Raw genomic sequence first — 17,660 nt, 5'->3', positions numbered from 1 at the left:
ACGGACTACATTTGATTCTGATGGACTCCTGATTAAGGTCGCTTTTGGGGGCTTTTGATATTGCTTACATGGTGGGAGGTTGTGGGTGGTGTCGGTGCTGATGGAAGTGGGGTGGGGGAAGGACAGAGGGAGGGTCAATGCTTCAGTTGCTCCTTCTGCGATGGGAGGGTGAGGTGGGGGGGCTTCATGGTTCTGGTGTTTCTATCATTCAACATACAGGGTTTCTTGTTTCGTGGATGTCGGTGAAGAGCAAGAATTTCAAGTTGTATTCTGCATCCACCTGCTGAACAGAGCCTATTCCCATTCAGGTAAGCAGGATCACGTATTTTTCATTGTTCTTTCAAAACCATGCAGCCCTCATTGCTGGGGGCAACGTTCTGCTCAGTGCAGGTTGGCACTTCCATTGAAGACAGCGGGAGGAGAAAATGGCGGCGTGCCCCACGTGCACAGCCCTCTGGTGAAAAATGATATCGTATCTGTTAAATAGGGGCCGTGGACAATTCTGATTTGATGGAGAATGGACGTGAAAGCACAGAGGAACATCTGGAGAAATTTCTGAAACGCCCATTCGTTGTTGTCGTTACTGTGCAGTCGGGAATCTTTCGGAGGGTAGGCCTCAAAATCCCTGGCCTTGCCTGCTTTTGGCGACCGAGAAGGAGGTTGAATCATTTGGACAGAGATAGCGCTCAGTACTCGGTGTCGGAGAGCTGATTAGAGCTCGAAGTTTTCGGATGACTCAGAGTCGGACTGTGGTTGGGTATGGCAGGGAGAGTTTTTCTTCCTTCTCCTGTCTGCGTGAGATATGGGACTTTCGAGAGACTTTGAACTTTTTACTGTACCATGGCCTGTTCTTCATCAAGTTATGGTATTGTTGCACTGTTTGTAACTATATGTTATAGTTATGTGGTTTTGTCAGTTTTTTCAGTCTTGGTTTGTCCTGTGTTTTGTGATATCACACCGGAGGAAATAATGTATCATTTCTAAACGCATGCATTACTAAATGACAATAAAAGAGGACTACGTGTCTTCATAATCATTGTGTCTTGGATAATGGACAACCTGGCTGGTTTCAGAGCTGTGTGTCAGACATGGCTATAAGCAGCACTGGGGCCCCACAGGGGACTGTATTGGCTCTCTTCCTGTTTACTCTGGACTTTAGATACAACACTGAGTCATGTTGTCTGCATAAATTCTCTAATGACTCAGCAATAGTTGGGTGTGTAAAGGGAGGACGGGAGGATGAATACAGGGCCCTGGTGGAGGACTTTGTCAAATAGTGCAAACTGAATCATCTGCAGCTCAACATCAGTAAGACAAAGGAGATGGTGGTGGACTTCAGGAAGACTGAGCCTGTTACTACTGATGGTGAGGACTTGGACGTGGGGAGGACCTACATGTACCTGTGGGTGCACCTAGATGACAGACTTGAGTTGAACACCAACACAGAGACTGTGTACAAGAAGGGCCAGAGTCGCCTCAACTTCCTGAGGAGACTGAGGTTCTTTGGATTGTGCAGGCCTCTCCTTCACACATTCTACCAGTCTGTTGTCGCCAGTGTGGCAGTGTGCTGGGGCAATGGCATCAACACGGGTGATGCCAACAGGGCTCAATATCCTGATTAGAAAGGCTGGCTCTGTTATTGGAGTCAAATTGAACACACTGGGGGCTGTGCTAGAACAGAGGACCCCACGGAAAATCCCGGCAATTCCGGACAATGTTTCTCACCCTCTGCGTGCCACCTTGGCTGAACAGAGGAGCACTTTCAGTAATAGACTGAGACAACGGCACTGCTCCAAAGAGCGCTTCATGAGGTCAATCTTACCCTCGGCCATTAGGCTCTATAATGTGTCAATCTACAGCCAGGGAACTGATCTTATGACCTTTAACTTGTAAATCTTGTACATCAAGGTAACTTATTTTTAATACTTTCTTACTTCCCTTCTAATATTTGTATATCAGTGCACTTGTATTGCTACAGTGACACTGCAATTACCTTTGGGATCAATAAAGGATCTATCTATCTAATACTTAGCAATGAAAAATGGGAAAAGTTATAAACTGTTGGTGTTTCGGGCCGAGTCCCTTCATCAGGACTAGAAAGCAAAAAGATGAGAAGTCAGAGTAAGAAGGAGGGGGGAGGGGAGGAAGAAGTACAAAGTGGTAGGTGAGAGGTGAAAGTGGGAGGAGGGGGTCTTTTTTTTTACACAATTGTTCTTTACAACTGTTGAATGTTGTTAATTTTTGTTGCATGTCGTACCCTGACCAACAGAACACAACAAATTCCTAATGCATACAAATGTATAATGGCAAATAAAGTTATCTTCGATTCTTAATTGGTCTGTGATCATCTCTGCCCCTTTGCAGAAGATGCTAATGGGAAGATTTGCAAGGAGGACAGAGCTGGGGTTGATGTCAAATATTGAGAGGTCCGGACAGAGTGGACGTAGAAAAGTTGTTTCCTATAGAGGAGGAGTCTAGGACCAGAGGGCACAGATAGAGTGGATGTGGAGAGGAAGTTTCCTATAGTGGGGAGTCTAGGACCAGAGGACACAGATAGAGTGGATGTGGAGAGGACATTTCCTGTAGTGGGGGAGTCTAGGACCAGAGGACACAGATAGAGTGGATGTGGAGAGGATGTTTCCTATAGTGGGGAAGTCTAGGACCAGAGGACACAGATAGAATGGATGTGGAGAGGATGTTTCCTATAGTGGGAGAGTCTAGGACCAGAGGATACAGATAGAGTGGATGTGGAGAGAATGTTTCCTATAGTGGGGGAGTCTAGGACCAGAGGGCACAGATAGAGTGGATGTGGAGAGAATGTTTCCTGTAGTCGGGGAGTCTAGGACCAGAGGACACAGATAGGGTGGATGTGGAGAGGATGCTTCCTATAGTGGGGGAGTCTAGGACCAGAGGGCACAGATAGAGTGGATGTGGAGAGGATGTTTCCTATAGTGGGGGAGTCTAGGACCAGAGGACACAGATAGAGTGGATGTGGAGAGGACGTTTCCTATAGTGGGGGAGTCTAGGACCAGAGGACACAGCCTCTGAATAGAGGGACATCCACTTAGAATGGAGATGAGGAGGAATTTCTTTAACCAGAGGATGGTGAATCTGAGAGATGACTTGATAGAAGTGTACAAGATAATGATAGGCATTGATCAGGTGGGTAGCCAGAGGCTTTTTCCCCAGGGCTGGAATGGCTAACACGAGAGGGCACAGTTTTAAGGTGCTTGGAAGTAGGTACAGAGGAGAGGTCAGGGGTAAGTTTTTTACGCAGAGAGTGGTGAGTGCATGGAACGGGTTGCCGATGTTGGTGGTGGAGGTGGATATGATAGGGTCTTTTCAGAGACTCCTGGACAGTACATGGAGCTTAGTAAGTTAGAGGGCTGTGGGTAAGCCTAGGTAGTTCTAAGGTAGGGACATATATAGCACAGCTCTGTGGGCCGAAGGGCCTGTATTGTGCTGTAGGTTTTCTATGAACTCATTGCCAGAGAAGGCTGTGGAGGCCAAGCTGTTGGGTACACTTAAAATGGAGGTTGAGAGGGTTTTGATTAGTTTAGGCACCAAAGTGAGATGCCAGGAGAATGGGGTTGACATGGGTAATAAATCAGTCATGATGGACCAGCGGAGCAGACTCGATGGGTTGTATTCCGCTTCTATATCTTATGGCCTGATGGAGCATGAAGCATCTTGATACTGTTGGCCATGGGTGCTCAGGCCCAAGATGACCCGAGATTCATCCCCTTATTCTCACCACTTCCACAGACCACCTCCCCGCCGCCCAGCCTCAACAAAACCAAACCGCAGACCAACCAAAATCAGGATTTGGGAAAATTAACTCCAGGAAGTCCAGCTGATGTTCCACTCCTACCTCGGACAACTGAGTGAAGAGTCTAGCCTGTTCTCGACATTGGTTCAATATTCATTATTCCCTGGAGTGGTGGAGAGGGTGGGGGGATTCGGTAGAGGTATACAAGATTATGGGAGGTGTAGATAGACTTTTTCCACTGAGGTGGGGTGGGACTGCACCTGGAGGACATAGGTTAAAGATGAAAGTTTAAGAGATGGAGGAGATGTAAATGGATTTTTTGCATCTGTATTTACTTGGGAGACAGACACAGAGTCTCTAAGATCATAAGACCATAAGATATAGGAGCAGAAGTAGGCCTGAATGAGCAAAAGCCTGTCACTTCTACTCTCCACTGGCCTACTCCCGACAACTGTCCACCCCGCTTATCCCTTCTGTACTTCTTGTTCGTTTGTCGAGCTTAGTTGCCGCTACTGACAGACCCCGCACAATGGACTAACGCCCGTGAAGCTCTGGTTTTAAATCACCACCGCTGACCTGCGAGAAGCACTCCTCCGTTGAGCTTAGTTGCTGCTGCTGATAGGCCCCACGCAATGTAAAAGTGAGGCAATGCAGCAGGGAGGTCATGGTCAGATTATGGGGGAGGAGGTGTTTGCTGTTTGAAGTCAATTAAGGTGAATAAATCCCCAGGGCCTGACGAGCTGTTCCCTCGGTCTCTGCGGGAGGCAGGCGCAGACATTGCCAGGGACCTTTGCCCAGATTCTGAGCAGCAGGTGAGGCACCGAAGGTCGGAGTTTAGCTCATGTTGCGCCACGCTTGAAGGGGTCGCAGTTCAGAGTTCAGTTCCGGCAGCGTCTGTTAGGAAATTTGCACGTTCCTTCCCGTGTGCGCCCGGGTTTCACCCGGGACTTCTCACTTCCTCCCACGGTCCGAAGACGTACTGGCCAGTAGGTCAATTGGTCAGCGTAAACTGTCCGGTGATTAGGTGAAGTGTTGGATGGCCTCACTCAAGGGGCGGTTCCTCGCTGGGAGGATGGGTGGGTGAGTGATGAGTGGGTGATGGACGGATGACAGATGGATGGGTGGTTAATGGGTGGGTGGGTGGGTGATGGACGGGTGGATGATGGGTGGGTGGGTGATAAGTGGGTGATGGATGGGTGGGTGATGGGGGTGGGTGATGAGTGGGTAAAGGGTGGGTGGGTGATGGATGGGTGGGTGATAAGTGGGTAATGGATGGGTGGGTGATGGGGGTGGGTGATGAGTGGGTAAAGGGTGGGTGGGTGATGGGTGGCTGGGTGATGGATGGATAAATGGGTGAGTGATGGATGGGTGGGTGATAGATGGAGTGATGGGTGGCTGGGTGATGGATGGATGATGAGTGGGTGATGGGTGGCTGGGTGATGGATGGATGATGAGTGGGTGATGGGTGGGTGATAGGTGGCTGGCTGATGGGTGAGTGATGGATGGATGGGTGGGTGATAGATGAATAGATGGGTGATGGGTGATGGATGGATGGGTGGGTGGGTGATGGGTGAGTGATGAGTGGCTAGGTGATGGATGGGTGAGTGTAGATGAATAGATGGGTGGCAGGGTGATGGATGGGTGATGGGTGGCTAGGTGATAGCTGGGTGGGTGATAGATGGGTGGCAGGGTGATGGATGGGTGATGGGTGGCTGGGTGATGGATGGGTGGGTGATAGGTGGATAGATGGGTGGCAGGGTGATGGATGGATGGGTGGCTGGGTGATGGGTGGGTGATGGATGGCTGGGTGATGGATGGGTGGGTGATAAATGGATAGATGGGTGATGGGTGATGGATGGGTGACGGGTGGCTGGGTGATGGGTGAGTGATGGGTAGGTGATGGGTGGCTGGGTGATGGATGGATGGATGGGTGATGGGTGATGGATGGGTGATGGGTGGCTGGGTGATGGATGGGTGGGTGATAGATGGATAAATTGGTGATGGGTGATGGATGGATGGATGGCTGGGTGATGGGTGAGTGATGGGTGGCTGGGTGATAGATGGGCGATGGGTGGCTGTGTGATGGATGGGTGATGGGTGGCTAGGTGATGGATGGGTGGGTGATAGATGGAGTGATGAGTGGCTGGGTGATGGATGGGTGGTAGGTGGCTGGGTGATGGGTGAGTGATGGATGGGTGGGTGATAGATGAATAGATGGGTGATGGGTGTTTGATGGATGGATGATGGGTGATGGGTTATGGGTGGGTGATGGGTGGCTGGGTGATGGATGGGTGATAGGTGGCTGGGTGATGGATGGGTGGGTGGGTGATGGGTGATGGATGCATGCGTGGGTGGGTGATGGGTGAGTGATGGATGGATGGGTGGCTGGGTGGCTAGGTGATGAATGGGTGGGTGATGGGTGGATGGACAGACAGATAAATTGGGGTTTCTGGACAGCAGGACCCTAAAATACAAACTGACCGGCACCCCTCACCCCACTGCCTTCCCAGACATTCTTCACTTTCACCATCCAGACTACGCTCACTTCTTGCTTCCTGCCATCAGGAAGGAGGTACTGGAGCCTCTGGTCCCACACCACCTGCTGCAAATTTCAAAGTTCAAAGTAAGTGTATTGTCAAAGTTAATATATACTACCATGTACCACCCTGAGAATGGCTTTCTCGAGGGCAAACTCGGTCAATCCAAGAAACATAACAGAGTCAATGAAAGACCACAAACAACCAATGTGCAAATGACAGAAAATCTGAAATAACTATTGATAGACAGACAGACAGACAGGTAGACAGACAGATAGACAGACAGATAGATGGATAGACAGACAGGCAGATAGACAGGTAGACAGACAGACAGAAAGACAGATAGATAGACAGACAACACACATCAAAGTTGCTGGTGAATGCAGCAGGCCAGGGAGAAGGGAAAGGACAAGGGGGAGAAACCCTCCTTGTCTTTCTTCCCGGACCTCCTGTCCCATGATCCTCTCCTATCCCCTTTTGCCTATCACTTGTCCAGCTCTTGGCTCCATCCCTCCCCCTCCTGTCTTCTCCTATCATTTTGGATCTCCCCCTCCCCCTCCAACTTTCAAATCCCTTACTGACTCTTCCTTCAGTTAGTCCTGATGAAGGGTCTCGGCCTGAAACGTCGACTGCACCTCTTCCTACAGATGCTGCCTGGCCTGCTGCGTTCACCAGCAACTTTGATGTGCGTTGCTTGAATTTCCAGCATCTGCAGAATTCCTGTTGTTTAGATAGACAGACAGATGGATAGATGGATAGACAGATAGATGGATAGACAGATGGACAGGCAGACAGGAAGACAGATAGATAGACAGACAGATGGATAGATAGATAGATGGATAGACAGATGGATAGACAGATAGATACATGGATAGAAAGACAGATAGATAGACAGACAGAAAGACAGACAGATAGACAGACAGACAGATAGATGGATAGACAGATAGATAGATAGACAGACAGACATGTAAGCAATAATTATTGAGGACACAAGAAAGCCTGCAGATGCTGGAAATCCAGAGTAACACACACAAAATGCTGGAGGAACTCAGAAGGTCAGATAGAATCTATGGAAATGAATAAACAATCAGTGTTTTGGGCCATAAACTGATTCAGGACTGAGAAGGAAGGGGGAAGATGCCAGGATAAAAAGGTGTGGTGGAGAGGAAGGAGGCAAGTTGGAAGGTGATAGGTGAAGCCAGGTGGAGGGCAAAGGTCAAAAGCTGCAGAAGGAGGAATCTTTATTTATTACATAATTATTATATTATAAAACTGAGGGGTAGTAACTGTTCCTGAACCTGTTGGTGTGGGTCCTGCGGCTCCTGTACCTCCTTCCTGATGGGTGAGGGGTAATAACTGCTCCTGAACCTGGTGGTGTGGGTCCTGAGGCTCCTGTACCTCCTTCCTGACGGTTGAGGGGTATTAACTGTTCCTGAACCTGGTGGTGTGGATCCTGAGGCTCCTGTACCTCCTTCCTGATGGCTGAGGGGTAATAACTGTTCCTGAACCTGTTGGTGTGGGTCCTGAGGCTCCTGTACCTCCTTCCTGATGGCTATGGGGTAATAACTGTTCCTGAACCTGGTGATGTGAGTCCTGAGGCTCCTGTACTTCCTTCCTGATGGCTGAGGGGTAATAACTGTTCCTGAACCTGTTAGTGTGGGTCCTGAGGCTCCTGTACCTCCTTCCTGATGGCTGAGGGGTAACAACTGTTCCTGAACCTGGTGGTGTGAGTCTTGAGGCTCCTGTACCTCCTTCCTGATTGCTGAGGGGTAATAACGGTTCCTGAACCTGATGGTGTTGGTTCTGAGGCTCCTGTACCCGCTTCCTGATGACAACAGTGAGAAAAGAACATGGCCTGGGTGGTGGGAGTCTCTGACGATGGACGCTGCTTTCCTGCAACAGGGCCATGTGTTGTTGTGCTCAACAGTTGGGAGGGCTTTACCCATGATGGACTAGACTATATCCCACTACTTTGTGTAGGCTTCTCTGTTCAAGGACACTGGTGATTCCATGCCAGGCCATGATGCAAACAGTGAAAGCACTCTCCACTGCACATCTACAGATATTCACCTAAGTTTTAGATCTCATGCTGAGACAGCTACACTGACGCACAAGTTTTGGTCTTGTTCTATACTGGAACAGTTCTGGAAGTCAGTTTCTTCAACAATTTCTAAAGCACTTAAAAATAATTTAAAACCTAACAAATCAACTGTGATTTTTGGAATAATTCCTCAAAATATCCGCCGTGTCTCTTTGTCTGACCAACATGTCATTGCATTTGTTACATTGATAGCTAGGAGGGCCATTTTGTTGAAGTGGAAGGATACATCAGCTCCCACTTTGTCACAATGGTTCTCTCAAGTGATGCTATGTCTCAGTTTGGAGAAAATTAGAAGTCGAACCTATGTTTGATTTTGAGAAAAGATGGGGTTCATTAGCTCATCGTTATCATTTGAGTTAATTGATAGATTTCATAGAATAGAACAGCGCAGTACAGGCCCTTCGGCCCACAATGTTGTGCCGACCCTCAAACCCTGCCTCCCATATAAGCCCCCACCTTAAATTCCTCCATATACCTGTCTAGTAGTCTCTTAAACTTCACTAGTGTATCTGCCTCCACCACTGACTCAGGCAGTGCATTCCACGCACCAACCACTCTCTGAGTAAAAAACCTTCCTCTAATATCCCCCTTGAACTTCCCACCCCCTATCTTACAGCCATGTCCTCTTGTATTGAGCAGTGGTGCCCTGGGGAAGAGGCGCTGGCTATCCACTCTATCTATTCCTCTTAATATCTTGTACACCTCTATCATGTCTCCTCTCATCCTCCTTCTCTCCGAAGAGTAAAGCCCTAGCTCCCTTAATCTCTGTTCATAATCATACTGTCTAAACCAGGCAGCATCCTGGTAAATCTCCTCTGTACCCTTTCCAATGCTTCCACATCCTCCCTATAGTGAGGCGACCAGAATTGGACACAGTACTCCAAGTGCGACCTAACCAGATTTTTATAGAGCTGCATCATTACCTCGCGACTCTTAAACTCTATCCCTCGACTTATGAAAGCTAACACCCCATAAGCTTTCTTAACTACCCTATCCACCTGTGAGGCAACTTTCAGGGATCTGTGGACATGTACCCCCAGATCCCTCTGCTCCTCCACACTACCAAGTATCATGCCATTTACTTTGTACTCTGCCTTGGAGTTTCCTCCACGATCTAACTGTAAATTTTTGGTACATTTTTTTTCTTGTTGGCGGTTTGAGGTTTATCTTTAGAAGCTTTTTGCATGACTCATGGCTCCGGGGTTGAACACCTTAATGGGTTTTTTTTTTCTCACTTTTTCTTGCTAAGTAGGTTTTTTTTTTCTCTTTTTTTTTAAATCACCAAAATTTTTTCAATTTTTAAAATAATACTTTTTTTTCTTGAGACATTGTAAGTGTTGCTTACTTCAATGTACTCTTGTTAATTTTGGATAATAATAATAATAAAAAAGATTTGAAAAGAAAGATGTCATGCTGAATCCCCACAGACTCCGACGGAAATGGAGAGGCTGCTGTGATTTCTTTATAATTGCACTTACGTGCTAGGTCCAGGACAGCTCCTCTGAAATGATAACACTGAGGGACTTAAAGCTGCTGACCCTCTCCACCTCTGATTCATGGCTGATGGATCTCCGGTTCCCTCCCCTGAAGTCGGTAATCAGCTCCTTGGTCTTGCTGACATCGAACGAGAGGTTGTTGTTGTTTCCAGCCTCCCTCCGAAACGCTGATTGGTCACCAACTTTGATTCGGCCACCAATAGTTGTGTCATCAGCAAAACTCGAACGTGGCATTGGAGCTGTCCTCAGCCACACTGTCATACGTGTAAAGTGAGTAGAGCGGTGGGGGGCGGGCACAGCCTTGTGGTGCACCTGTGCTGATGGAGATGTTGTAGCCGGTCCGAACTGACTAGGGTCAGCAAGTGAGCAAATCCAGGATCCAGTTGCACAAGGAGGAATTGAGGCCAAGGTATTATTTTTGAGGGGATGATGGTATTGAGTGCCGAGCCAAGGTCGATAAAGAGCATCCTGATGTAGGCATCCTTGCTGTCCGGATGTTCCAGGATTGAGTGGAGAGCCATTAAGATCCAAAATTCAAAAGATTCCCAAAAAAAAAACTTTATTGTCATTCTAACCGTACATCAGCTCTGCAGGACAGAATGAGACAGAGTTTCCCAGGAGCAGTGCAATCATAACATAACAAACGCAACACTAAATAATAAACATAACAATAAATAGTAAAACACAACAGCCACATGTCAGTTAAAATCAGTTATAAGTGTCCAGTGCAAGTTAAAAGTGTTCAAAGCAGAGTCAGGTGGAGCAGCTATTTAGCAGTCTGACTGCCTGTGGGAGGAAGCTGTTTAGAAGCCTTGTGGTTTTAGTTTTGATGCTCCTGTAACATTTGCCTGATGGCAGAAGAACAAACAGTTCATGGAGAGGGTGTGAGGGTCTTTAATGATGTACCGTGTCTTCTGGAGGCATCGACTCTGAAAGAGGTCTTGGACAGAAGGTAGGGAGACCCCAATAACCTTCTCTGCTCCCCTAACCACCCTCTGCAAGGCTTTTTTGTCGACAGCACTGCAGCTGGAGTACCAGGTTGTGATGCTAAAGGTCAGCACACTTTCAACCATGCCTCTAGAATGTAGTTAAGATGTTAGTGGGGAGTGATACTTGTTTAAGCTTCCTCAGAAAGTGCAATCTCTGCTGGGCCCGTTTCACAATCCCAGTGGTGTTCCTGGACCAGGTGAGATTGTCCGAGATCTGAACCCCCAAGGAACTTGATGTTTTCCACTCTCTCCACTGTGGAGCCGCTGATGCTGAGGGGTGTGTGCTCAGGCTGAGACCGTCTGAAATCGACGATCATCTCCTTGGTTTTGGTGGCATCTGCTGCGGACCTGCTGTGATGGTAGGGAAACTGGAGTGGATCCAAGTCCGTCCTCAGGCAGGAGTTGATACGTTTCATTGCCAGCCTCCCAAAGCACTTCGTCACAGCGGATGTAAGCGCTACTGGACGATCACCATTGAGGTAGGTCACCGTGTTCTTCTTCGGCACCGTACAATTGAAGTCTTCTTGAAGCAGTTGGGTACCTCAGACTGCTGAAGCGAGAGGTTAAAGATATCGATGAACACACCAGCCAGTTGATCTTTACAGGTCTTTAGTATTCGGCCAGGTACCCCATCTGGGCCGGATGCTTTCTGTGAGTTCACCCTCCTGAAGGACGCTCTCGCCTTGGAATCACAGACTAACACCACACGGCCATTAGGACTTTTCATGAGTGGCACCTCCATCTTTTGATGGTCAAAGTGAGCACAGAAGGCATTGAGCTCATCTGGGAGCGAAGCCTTGTCATAGTCGTAGTCACAGTCATACTTTATTGATCCCGGAGGAAATTGGTTTACGTTACAGTTGCTCCATAAATAATAAATAGTAATAAAACCATAAATAGTTAAATAGTAATGTGTAAATTATGCTAGGAAATAAGTCCAGGACCAGCCTATTGGTTCAGGGTGTCTGACCCTCCAAGGGAGGAGTTGTGAAGTTCGCTGGCCACAGGCAGGAATGACCTCCTATGATGCTCTGTGTTGCATCTCGGTGGGATAAGTCTGACTGAATGTACTCCTGTGCCCACCCAGTACATTATGTAGTGGATGGGAGACATTGTCCAAGATGGCATGCAACTTGGACAGTATCCTCTTTTCAGACACCACCGTCAGAGAGTCCAGTTCCATCCCCACAACATCACTGGCCTTACGAATGAGTTTGTTGATTCTGTTGGTGTCTGCTACCCTCAGCCTGCTGCCCCAGCACACAACAGCAAACATGATCGCACTGGCCACCACAGACTCGTAGAACATCCTCAGCATCGTCCGGCAGATGTTAAAGGACCTCGGTCTCCTCAGGAAATAGAGACGGCTCTGACCCTTCTTGTAGACAGCCTCAGCGTTCTTTGACCAGTCCAGTTTGTTGTCAATTCGTATCCCCAGGTATTTGTAATCCTCCACCATGTCCACACTGACCCCCTGGATGGGAACAGGGGTCACCGGTACCTTAGCTCTCCTCAGGTCTACCACCAGCTCCTTAGTCTTTTACACATTAAGCTGCAGATAATTCTGCTCGCATTATGTGACAAAGTTTCCTACCGTAGCCCTGTACTCAGCCTCATCTCCCTTGCTGATGCATCCAACTATGGCAGAGTCATCCGAAAACTTGTTGGCACCTGGTTTCACTTTGTAAGAGGTGAGGGCGTTCAAGTCCTGTCACAACTGTCAACCAGCCTTCACTGATTCAAATGTAGACCAGAATTGCCACTTCGCATGAGAGATGACTTTCCGGAGATCATACCTGGCCCTCTTGCACCTCACTTGGTCACCAGACCTGAATGCCTCCGGTCGGGCCCTCAGCAGATTGCTGATCTAGTGGTCCATCCAGGGCTTCTGGCTGGCGAAGGAAGAGTCTGAGTGAGTTTGTGGGGGCACACTCAACTACCGCGGCTTTTATGAAGTCCGTGACAACCGGTGGTGTATTCATTCAGATCCTCTGACCTCGTCCCAGTCCCCTGACTCAAAGCAGTCCCGTAGCCGCTGCTCCACCTCCCGATTGTTGTTCTCATCTCTGGACCCTTGCACTTCAGCGTCGGCCTGTACGCAGGTAGGAGAAGGACAGTCAAGCGATCAGATTTCCTGAAGTGTGGTCTAGGCATGGAACGGTAGGCAGTCCTTTCCTTAGTATAACAGTAGTCGAGTGCATTGGGACCCGCGGGTGCTGCCGGTCATAACGCTGATGATCACTGGACAGAGATTTCTTCAAACAAGTCTGATTGACGCCCCCGACTATCATTTGAAATTCGCTGGGGTGGGCTGTTTCTCGTTCGGTGGTGGCTGCACGCAACATCTCGAGCGCCTGATCAACGTCAGCTTTTGGTGGTAACTAAACTGCGGCCAGGATCACAGAGGACAATATTTATATATACTTTCTCTCTCTCTCCTTTTTCTCCCTCTGTTCCTCTCACTATACCCCTTGCCCATCCTCTGGGTTTCCCCCCCTCCCCCTTTTCCTTCTCCCTAGGCCTCCTGTCCCATGACCCTCTCATATCCCTTTTGCCAATCACCTGTCCAGCTCTTGGCTCCATCCCTCCCCCTCCTGTCTTCTCCTATCATTTTGGATCTCCCCCTCCCCCTTCCCACTTTCAAATCTCTTACTAGTTCTTCCTTCAGTTAGTCCTGACGAAGGGTCTCGGCCCGAAATGTCGACTGTACCTCTTCCTAGAGATGCTGCCTGGCCTGCTGCGTTCAGCAGCAACTTTGATGTGTGTCGCTTGGACAATTCTCTCGGTGAGTAGAACGGTCAGGAATAGTTATTATCCCTCAACCATTCCGTCTCCTGAACCAGAGGAGATAATTTCACTTACCATCAAGACTAAGCTGACTCCGCAACAGATGGACTCAATTTCAAAGACTCTGCCACTCAATATTATTTATAAATAATCAATTTATCTATTTATTATTTTGTTTTTCTTTACTGTATTTTTGTCTCCTTTTGCACATTGGCCGTCTGTCCGTGTTTGCATCTTTTCGTTGATTCTATTGTGTTTCTTTGTATCTACTGTGAATGCCCACAAGTAAATGAATCTGAGGTGATATGTATGCACTTTGTTAATAAATTTTACTTTGAACTTTATCAGAAGACCCCCCTAATTGTTTCCACTAACAGAGGGACTTCCATTTGCGGGTTTCCAGATTTCACAATAGACCTCACAATACGTTTTGAATTGGAACGTGGCATGCAAAGGGTTAACATTCCTTCACACCGAGTGGACACGTGGAACAAACTACCCAGTTGTGTGGTTGAGAGGGGTACCTTAGAGACTTTCAAATCTAAACTCGGTAGTTATTTCAACACACTACGTGAACAGGAAATTTGGCAAGCTTTGTTGGGCTTAAAAACTTTCCAGTGTTCATATTCAGCAACCAAACACAGAAAAAGAAAAACAAGACAAATTCAGCAACCCTTCCCAACTCTCAAAATCTAGAAGTCATCAAAACTTTCTTCCTCGTTCATCAGCCAGCTGAAGAAGTAGTTGTCCGGGAGCAGGCACAGTTTTCCAACCAAGCATCGACCCTATAATGTGGTCAATGACGAGACTCCCTCCCACACAGAGTAACAGAGCATCCAGAGAGAGAAATACCCATCTGAAGACCAGCAGCAGACTTGAGAGGTAAGGAAAACACATTTGCTCTGTGTGCAAGGACAATTTTTGTTATCTCCCCCACCCCAGTCTCAATCAATCAATCAATCACACACACCACAAACATAGTTGCAAATCCAGCCAGCTTCACTATGGACACCAGCCACCCCAGCATCGAGGACATCTTCAAATGGCAATGCCACATAAAGGGGGCATCCATCATTAAGGACCCCCCCCATCACCCAGGACATGCTTCTTTTAATTGCTACTGTCAGTGGGGGGCCGAAAGACCCACACTCTTTAAGGAAGAGATACAGGAGCCCAAAGACCCACACTCATCAGGGAGGAGATACAGGAGTCTGAAGACCCACACTCATCAGGGAGGAGATACAGGAGTCTGAAGACCCACACTCATCAGGGAGGAGATACAGGAGTCTGAAGACCCACACTCATCAGGGAGGAGATACAGCAGTTCGAAGACCCACACTCATCAGGGAGGAGATACAGGAGTCCGAAGACCCACACTCATCAGGGAGGAGATACAGGAGTCTGAAGACCCACACTCATCAGGGAGGAGATACAGGAGTCTGAAGACCCACACTCATCAGGGAGGAGATACAGCAGTTCGAAGACCCACACTCATCAGGGAGGAGATACAGGAGTCTGAAGACCCACGCACATCAGGGAGGAGATACAGGAGTTTGAAGACCCACACACATCAGGGAGGAGATACAGCAGTCTGAAGACCCACACTCATCAGGGAGGAGATACAGGAGTCTGAAGACCCACACTCATCAGGGAGGAGATACAGGAGTCTGAGGACCCACACTCATCAGAGATACAGGAGTCTGAAGATCCACACTCATCAGGGAGGAGGTACAGGAGCCTGAAGACACACACTCAACGATTCAGGAACAGCTCCTTCCCCTCCGCCATCAGGGAGGAGGTACAGGAGCCTGAAGACACACACTCAGCGATTCAGGAACAGCTTCTTCCCCTCTGCCATCAGAGAGGAGGTACAGGAGCCTGAAGACACACACTCAACGATTCAGGAACAGCCCCTTCCCCTCTGCCATCAGGGAGGAAGTACAGGAGCCTGAAGACACACACTCAGCGATTCAGGAACAACTTCTTCCCCTCTGCCATCAGGGAGGAGGTACAAGAGCCTGAAGACACAGTCAACGATTCAGGAACAGCTTCTTCCCCTCTGCCATCAGGGAGGAGGTACAAGAGCCTGAAGACACAGTCAACGATTCAAGAACAGCTTCTTCCCCTCTGCCATCAGGGAGGAGGTACAGGAGCCTGAAGACACACACTCAACGATTCAGGAACAGCTTCTTCCCCTCTGCCATCAGGGAGGAGGTACAGGAGTCTGAAGACACACACTCAACGATTCAGGAACAGCTCCTTCCCCTCTGCCATCAGGGAGGAGGTACAGGAGCCTGAAGACAAACACTCAATGATTCAGGAACAGCTTCTTCCCCTCTGCCATCAGGGAGGAGGTACAGGAGCCTGAAGACACACACTCAGCGATTCAGGAACAGCTTCTTCCCCTCTGCCATCAGGGAGGAGGTACAGGAGTCTGAAGACACACACTCATCAGGGAGGAGATACAGGAGTCTGAAGACCCACACTCATCAGGGAGGAGATACAGGAGTCCGAAGACCCACACTCATCAGGGAGGAGATACAGCAGTCTGAAGACCCACACTCATCAGGGAGGAGATACAGGAGTCTGAAGACCCACACTCATCAGGGAGGAGATACAGCAGTTCGAAGACCCACACTCATCAGGGAGGAGATACAGGAGTCTGAAGACCCACGCACATCAGGGAGGAGATACAGGAGTTTGAAGACCCACACACATCAGGGAGGAGATACAGCAGTCTGAAGACCCACACTCATCAGGGAGGAGATACAGGAGTCTGAAGACCCACACTCATCAGGGAGGAGATACAGGAGTCTGAGGACCCACACTCATCAGAGATACAGGAGTCTGAAGATCCACACTCATCAGGGAGGAGGTACAGGAGCCTGAAGACACACACTCAACGATTCAGGAACAGCTCCTTCCCCTCCGCCATCAGGGAGGAGGTACAGGAACCTGAAGACACACACTCAGCGATTCAGGAACAGCTTCTTCCCCTCTGCCATCAGGGAGGAGGTACAGGAGCCTGAAGACACAGTCAACGATTCAGGAACAGCTTCTTCCCCTCTGCCATCAGGGAGGAGGTACAAGAGCCTGAAGACACAGTCAACGATTCAAGAACAGCTTCTTCCCCTCTGCCATCAGGGAGGAGGTACAGGAGCCTGAAGACACACACTCAACGATTCAGGAACAGCTTCTTCCCCTCTGCCATCAGGGAGGAGGTACAGGAGTCTGAAGACACACACTCAACGATTCAGGAACAGCTCCTTCCCCTCTGCCATCAGGGAGGAGGTACAGGAGCCTGAAGACAAACACTCAATGATTCAGGAACAGCTTCTTCCCCTCTGCCATCAGGGAGGAGGTACAGGAGCCTGAAGACACACACTCAGCGATTCAGGAACAGCTTCTTCCCCTCTGCCATCAGGGAGGAGGTACAGGAGTCTGAAGACACACACTCAGCGATTCAGGAACAGCTTCTTCCCCTCTGCCATCAGGGAGGAGGTACAGGAGCCTGAAGACACACACTCAGCGATTCAGGAACAGCTTCTTCCCCTCTGCCATCAGGGAGGAGGTACAGGAGTCTGAAGACACACACTCAGCGATTCAGGAACAGCTTCTTCCCCTCTGCCATCAGGGAGGAGGTACAGGAGCCTGAAGACACACACTCAACGATTCAGGAACAGCTTCTTCCCCTCTGCCATCAGGGAGGAGGTACAGGAGCCTGAAGACAAACACTCAACGATTCAGGAACAGCTTCTTCCCCTCTGCCATCAGGGAGGAGGTACAGGAGCCTGAAGACACACACTCAACGATTCAGGAACAGCTTCTTCCCCTCTGCCATCAGGGAGGAGGTACAGGAGTCTGAAGACACACACTCAACGATTCAGGAACAGCTCCTTCCCCTCTGCCATCAGGGAGGAGGTACAGGAGCCTGAAGACAAACACTCAATGATTCAGGAACAGCTTCTTCCCCTCTGCCAT

This window comes from Mobula birostris, chromosome X (genome assembly GCF_030028105.1).
Source record: "Mobula birostris isolate sMobBir1 chromosome X, sMobBir1.hap1, whole genome shotgun sequence".
In the NCBI taxonomy this organism is placed as follows: Eukaryota; Metazoa; Chordata; class Chondrichthyes; order Myliobatiformes; family Myliobatidae; genus Mobula; species Mobula birostris.
Note: the sequence above shows the minus strand (reverse complement) of the source record.